The sequence below is a fragment of the Oryx dammah genome, unplaced genomic scaffold, assembly GCF_014754425.2.
Source record: "Oryx dammah isolate SB20612 unplaced genomic scaffold, SCBI_Odam_1.1 HiC_scaffold_28, whole genome shotgun sequence".
Taxonomy (NCBI): Eukaryota; Metazoa; Chordata; class Mammalia; order Artiodactyla; family Bovidae; genus Oryx; species Oryx dammah.
Genome location: NW_024070212.1, coordinates 20171154 through 20178529, shown reverse-complemented (window position 1 = coordinate 20178529; position 7376 = coordinate 20171154). Strand labels below are relative to the sequence as shown.

The 7376-nt window shown below is 49.6% G+C and overlaps 2 non-coding genes across 2 annotated transcripts; one reads left to right on the top strand and one right to left on the bottom strand.

Moving 5' to 3' along the window:
- Positions 1 to 6334: 6334 nt before the first annotated feature.
- Positions 6335 to 6406, bottom strand: TRNAH-GUG. Its single transcript has one exon. It is a non-coding gene; the product is annotated as a tRNA-His (tRNA).
- A 695-nt stretch (positions 6407 to 7101) lies between these two features.
- Positions 7102 to 7175, top strand: TRNAN-GUU. Its single transcript has one exon. It is a non-coding gene; the product is annotated as a tRNA-Asn (tRNA).
- The last annotated feature ends 201 nt before the right edge of the window (positions 7176 to 7376 follow it).

Here is a 7376-nt window from a genome sequence, read left to right as displayed (position 1 = left end):
GTTACGGCCCGGGTGCCCTTTTTCTTGCCTCTGGCTAGAATCACCGTTTCCCTTTCTCCTCCGCGGTCTTGCGCCTTCTCTAAAGTCTTGAGCCTTCGCCGTCACTGCCAGAAATCCTCTCCTAAGGCCATCCCTTCCCTTCTTCCCCCAGAAAAGGCACCTGCAGGTGAGGCACCCAGCGCCCCCGAGTCCCGCCTGGTCCCCAAGTCAGGAGCAAGTTGCCTCATCCCGGCCGCACCTCAGAATGGACTGGTGACCCGCCTTAGCGAGGTGCCCGGGAGTGAATAGAACAGAAGGTCGCTGGGGCCCGGGGAGCTGGAGCGGAGGCCAGGGGCCCGGAGGAGGCGGGAGGCGTTGTGCCCGGGGTGAGAAGGGACCGCTCACGGACACCCCGCATCTCTACGGTCCAGAAGGACTCGGGCGGATGCAGCAACCGAGAGGGCTTGAACGGAAAGCTCTCGGGAGTCTGGCTCCAAGACTGCGAACTGGATTCTGGGTCCAAAGTCAAGCAATCCCTGAATGAGCTCTCTCGGTTAACCCACACCTCAGTGTTCCCCAGTTGGGCGTGGAGAAAAACTTCTGTCTCCCGAGCCATCCCTGAGTTGCCAAAAGTCTGGCTCAAGAATTAGTGATTAGAGGAATGAGAGCATGCAGAGACAAAGAGCAGCAGTCGGGTAGGAGGCCTGCTCCCAATTTTCACAGTGAATGAGTCATATAGCAGCATCACAGGACCTGTAGTTTCTCCCTTCCGGACATAGATAGCAATGTTTGCCGCGTATTCCGAGGTTGTTTTCACAGACCACAAGCACGTGGACCCGTTAGAGGTTAGAGGGTCAGAATGAGGATGTTGATTCCAGAAACGTCACCTTGTTACCTCACCATCGACTGATCAGACACCCTGGGACCCTCTCCTCCACACTGTCTTTATCTACACTTGCCTGAAAGCCATCCATGATTTCGGGTCTTTTGAGCATCAGCTGCCAGTTCTCCTGCAGTAAAAGGAGTACTTTCCTTTGCCACCACGTGGTGTCAGTTGCTTGGCTCTTCCGTGCAATGGGCTGGAGGACCCGAGTGCCATTTGAAAGCAGATCTTCCCCGCTATAGGGTTCCCCGATGGCTCAGTGGGTAAAGAATTTGCCTGCGATGTAGAAGACACAGGAGACATGGGTTTGGTTCCTGGGTCAGGAAGTCTGCCTGGAGAAAGAGGTGGCAACCCACTCCAGTGTTCTTGCTGGGGGAAATCCCAGAGGATGAGTTCCCCCTACAACCTGCTGCACCTACAGTTTTCCCACCTTAGTCCATGCTAACTTCATCCTTCTCTACACACAGGTCAAAAATCTTGGAGTTCTCTCTGCCGCCACAGTTTTCCTCCGACCCCACATCCAGTTACTCAGGAATTGGTTATATGGACATTGATCTACACCAAGGTTTCTCAACTTCTCCAGTGTTGATAATTTGGATGGGATCATTCTTCATGGGATAGGACTCTGCCTGAGGGCCGAAGCGTGTTTAGTGACCTCCTCTCTCACCCTTCCTCCAACTAGATGCCAGGGAGAAACTCTCCATCCCCCTTGCCCCAGTCTTAAAAAGTAAAAGATGTTCCACACAGGGCCTAGTGTCACAGAGCGGGCAGGGAGTGAGGGCGGGAGCCCAGTTGCTCGTGATAGAGAACCAGTGATGTGCCCAGTCTCTCCTGGTCCTGGCCTCTGAATTTGGGCAGACGACTCTCCTGGTCAGGGTGCAGCGGTGGATTCAACTCGGCCCCCTGCTCACCTAGACATTAGGACTGAAGGTTTTCATCTCAAGATCACAGAGTTTTCTGCCATGAAGCCTTTTCTTTGTCTCCATCCTTGAAATCAACCTCTTTTGAGCCTGCCCATGAGGGGCTGCCAGGAATAAGTCTGGGTCTTCTCAGTGAGGCTCCTCTCACCCCTTCCAGAATTTCACCTGTCTTTGAGTACAGCCTATAGAGAAACTTTACAGGCTACATTATTTGGGCTTCCCTGAAGAGGAAGTGCATGTGAAGAATAGGGTTTGAGTGGGGTGTCCAATACATGAGGCCACACCTCCAGCCACACTGGCAAACAGCCTTCTCGTCTCCCAGGCGGCCCACCCACTGGGAGTTCCATACTGGGTCAGCCTGAGCTCCGGAAACACCCAAGCCAGGAGGGACACCTAGGGGAAACCAGATGTCCACTTCAGTCCTGTCCCCAAGGAACCCCAAAAGGGTCCTGACTGAGAAACAAGGCAGTTGTTTCTCTTATTAAACAATCCTCTCTTATTAGGTAGGCGGAAGAGAGATCAAAGAGAAAATGAAGAAAATCTTATACGAAGTTTCAGGATCTAGAGTTACCAGTGAAGGTGGATTATCCCCATGGCTGGTGAAGGGGAATGGAGTCCCCTTGTCCAGTCTACCCAAATAGACAAAGCAGACAAGGATGGCCTGGCTACCAGTGACTAGGGAATCCCCAGTCTTCCCATCTGCTAGTACTTGAGCCTCCCTAGGCATGATTTCCATACATTTCCAGGATGCAGTTAACTGAATTCTTTTCATTTTCCCAACTGCTCTTATTTGACTGAAAGGATGGAGCAGGTGTGGAGCATATATGAAAACCACTACAGTAAGGAAAGCAAGTATTATTGAGAGTGTCTCATTTCTCTCCCACCCACCCCTTTAAAACTCATTGCACTTTCCTAAGTAGGGTCCCCAGGTTGGGTCCATTTTACTTGTGATGCACAGCTGGTAGAACCTAAGAAGAGTCCATGAGGTTCGTGGATGACTAATGAAGTATGGCACTCATTTTTATTTAAATGTGCATTCCAAAAAGAAATGAACGAATCAATCTCACCCGAGCCTTATCTATAAAAATAAAAGGGAAAGAAGAATTACATGTAAATGTAGGCAAAATGTCATAAGATAGCCTTAACCGTCTCTATTTCCACTAAAGTCCTTCTTCCCTGGATATGATCAACAATGTCTTCTCTTTTCCCCACATCTGACATCCAGGGCCAGACCCTAAGATCAGTTTTCAGGCTCCAGCCTATTATCCCTTCTCTCTATCTCCCGTTCTCCCTCATCTTCTTTTATGCGCACAAAACAAAACAAGAGCTCTCCCCTAGCTTTCAGTTTTCAACATCACACCCAGTGATCAACTTTGCAAATTAGGTACCCTCCACTGGAGTCTCTTTCCCTAGAAAGAAGAGGAAATGTTCAATAGCACAAAGTTTTGTACTTTCCACAGTTAGAAATTACCAAAGAAAACTTTCTCTTGATCAAAGGTCTGAAAAGTGAGCTAACTTCCTGCTGCCTCCTCACCCCTCCTTCACCACCAGCACCCCTCAACTTGCATCTGGAAATGCAAACTGCTTTGGCACTTGCAGATCTTTCTTGCAAGTTCTCCAGCCCTGCAGGCATCTGGGCATTTGTCCTCCCCAGAGGCCACAGTAGAGGATATTTGCCACAAAGGGGCAGCCAGTACCTGTGAGGACGGGCTGGTGTCCCACAGCAAAAGGAGAGGAGGAATGATGCCTGGGTGATGGTGGCATGAATCATTACATTTGCAAAATGTATCATTCGGTGTGGAAATGAACAGAACAGGAAAACTTGCTCTACCTGACTATAAGAGTGACTATGACCTCAGCAATGTGCAAGTGGTATCAGGGTGCACAAACAGAAAACGGACTGATTTGAAAGATTTGAAACCCACAGCTCCATATGTGAATGAGTTTTCAGGAACAGCAGTTCAAACTGAGTGACTTCACTTTCACTTTTCACTTTCATGCATTGGAGAAGGAAATGGCAACCCACTCCAGTGTTCTTGCCTGGAGAATCCCAGGGATGGGGAAGCCTGGTGGGCTGCCATCTATGGGGTCGCACAGAGTCGGACACGACTGAAGCGACTTAGCAGCAGCAGCAGCAGCAGCAGGGAGAGGAAATAGGTTCGATATTGGGGGTGGGGCAGCTTTATTTCTACCTCACAGACGAGAATCAGTCTGAGTTACATCGTAAACCAAGACATTAAAGTTAATGGTAGAAGGCATTTTGAGGATACTTTCTGATTTGGTCATAGGCGAAGATTTACTAACCAGGACACAAATAACGTATTAAAATAAAACCAAGACAAATGATACATTAGACTTCAACAACGTTAACCATATCTTGTCAGTCAAAGATGCTACCAAAGTGGAAAAGCAAGCTACAAAGAGGGAGAAAATAGTCACAAAAGATAGCTTACAATCCTGCCTCTCCGTGATTATAATATATGATGACCTCCTCCGATCCAATAATATTCTTTACCAGCTGAGCCACAAGGGAAGCCCAAGAATACTGGACTGGGTAGCCTATCCCTTCTCCAGGGGATCTCCAGATCTAGGAGTCGAACCAGGGTCTCCTACATCACAGGCAGATGCTTAGTATCAGGAAAGTCCTATTTTCAAAGAACATACAACCAACTTTTTTCAGATGGGTAAAAGATAATGAGCAGGTACATCAGAAAAGATGACGCGCACATGGCCAACAAAGCATACAAAGAGCGCTCATTATTTTTAGCTGTTAGAGAAATGGACATTAAAACCACACTGCGATATCACTACTCTTAGTAGCATGGCTAAAATTATAAGGAGGGCAAACAAACAGTCTTGCAAAGATGTGGAATAACCTCAACTCTCATTCATATTGTTGGGGGTAATATAAAATGGTACAGCTGCTTTGGGGAAAGCTTTGGTGGTTTTTGTATAAGGTTACTCTTTGGTACCATCAATTCTTCACCTAGTTCCGCCCCCCAACCCACCCCGCTCCAAGGGAAATGAGAACCTATGTCCACAACATCTCTTGTGGAGAGAATGCTCAAAGCAGGTTCATTCACAATAGGCAATATTGGAAACAGCTCAAATGCTCTCTATAGAGTGAATGGTAAACGGACTGTGCTGTGTTACTGCCATGGAATGCATCTCAACGATGAAAGAGAAATGACATCTGCTTTACACAACAATGGATAAAGTCAGAGATATTATACAGATAAAGAGGTGTAGAAAAGCGTATTTCCACTATGGTTGCGTTTCGATGACACTTTAGAAGAGGCAAACATACAAATGGAAGGAGTCTGGACAGTGATGATCAACAAACAAAACAGAGGCCAATGACAATGATTTTAATGATTCCTCATTGCTGATTGAATTGTCACTAAATTCAGGCAGAGGGGACAACGATAGTATGATGAGGAGTTTCCTTGCCGGCCCAGTCTGATAGATGAAAATGTTGAGGCACTGTCAAAGTCCAAATAGGGCAGAAGTAAAAACACCAGGTCACCAAAACAACAATTAGTAAATGTTGACGGTGCCCGAAAAGACGGTTCAGGAAAAGGGAGTGTTCCAACAAATTATGGAAGGAGGCTCAGAGGTGTACTGTTATAAAGCAGCTTATACAGTGAGGAGGCAATGACGGTTTATTCTTCACTGTGACTGGTTATATCAGAGTTTTCCTTGTGATGGGGATATGGTGAAAAGTGGTTACCTCCTATCATTTTTTGCAAACAGCTTTGTTTTGTTTATGGTTTTCAGCGGCATAAACGAGAATGGCCCAAGGTAAGTTTCACTCATTTTGCAAGATAAGCTAAGGGAGCTTTTGCTTGCACAGCGAAACAGTTTCCTTTACTCAGGGAATCTTCAAGTCTGATCTCCATTTGTGATTGACCCAAACTCCCCGCTTTGGGTCCTGCTCTCAGTATAACTTCCCTGTCTGTTGCCAGCAAAGCTGAGGTCAGGCGGAAGAATCACATGTTCGCTGTTTCCACTAGTTGGCTGTCAGAGCAGAGGGCGCTGTAGTCACCGTTCTTCATCACTTACAAGCGGTGATTGTTAAGCTCCTCCAGTAGTCCCGTCCTGATGGATACCATTTGTCTAGTGAGTGGCTGCCGACAGGCATTTAAGATCCTCGAGAGTATAAAACGAAGGGCACTAGAGCGGTTAGTGCGATGACTAGGAAGGGAACGATGGCCAAGGACTGAGAAAGTCCTCGGAGCAGAGATTCCCAGGAGCCCGGAAGAAACCGGCCAAACAAGTCGAGGGAGGAGGAGTCGCTTATCTGATACAATTTTTATCGGGTCTTTATCCTGCCCATCTTGAGTAACAAAGTAGGCGTTCCACCCTTTACAGCACAGGAGGCTCCTTGCTGGGCTTCCCTTGTCACAGCAGCGCAGGAGACCCCAGCGCCTTCCGTTTCCTTCTGCTCAGACCAGCCATGAGAACGTTGAGATGAGTACTCTGTGGGGTTACCACTGCGCAAGTTTCCAGCCGAAGTAAAAAAGGAGTGGCCGTCAGGAGTGATGGATGAGAGTGCCGTGACTCGGATTCGAACCGAGGTTGCTGCGGCCACAACGCAGAGTACTAACCACTATACGATCACGGCGCGCCACAGCTCCTGCCGCCGTCGCAGCCCTTGCTCTTACAAGGCGGACGTAAATTGCTTCCAGTCACTGCGCTGTTGCTGGACGACAACAGGTATTCATAGACTTTCATCTCCGCTCTCTTTTCCAGTCCCTTCCTCTCAATTTTGATACATGGTGACAGCCAAAACAGAAACCCAATCTTGTCTCCTCAAATCAGGCACGTGCCTCTGCACAGACCTCCTGGGAAGTCTGTTTCTCCCGGTCCCCACCTCGCCGGCTTCTTTCCCGGCTCGTCGCGTTTGTCCCTTCGGACCGACCCCCCGGCGCGCCCCTGGTTCCGGCTCCCGCCCCACCGACCGCGGACCAGCGGAGGGAGGGCAGCGGCAGCGAAGCAATCGGAGAGCCGTCACAGGGCCCACCGGGGGTTCAGCTTCCCTCGGGCCGCCCTCGGCTCAGGCCCGGGGCGTCTCGGGGGCGTTGCATCTGCGGCGGGTGTGGAGCAGGCGCGGCGGGGACGAACCGCTGCCCTTCTGGCTTCGGAATCGCCCGACTCCCGGCTTCCCGACGAGAACCAGCGCGCTGCGTCGAAGTCAGCTCTCCGGCTGTCCGAGGGTCTGAGCCGGTGTCGTTGTCCGTGGAAAGGCGTGCGGCTCCGCCTGCCGTGGAAGTGCGAAGTTTCTTCTCTACGTCGTTGAGAGCGACATTCCACCCGTTAGTCTCTGTGGCGCAATCGGTTAGCGCGTTCGGCTGTTAACCGAAAGGTTGGTGGTTCGAGCCCACCCAGGGACGCCTTCTACTTACCCCTTTCCAAAACGTGAAAGCTTTTTCGTTCTTTCTTTCCTGCCCATCCTCTACTGTAAAGGCGGGAACTGGCTCCTTCACTCCTACCCTCTTGGCTCCTGTTTCCTGTCCACCTCACAGGGACATAAGGTGGGATCAGAAGGCCATCACCGAGCTAGATGGAAGAGCTCACCTGGAAAATAGGTCCCC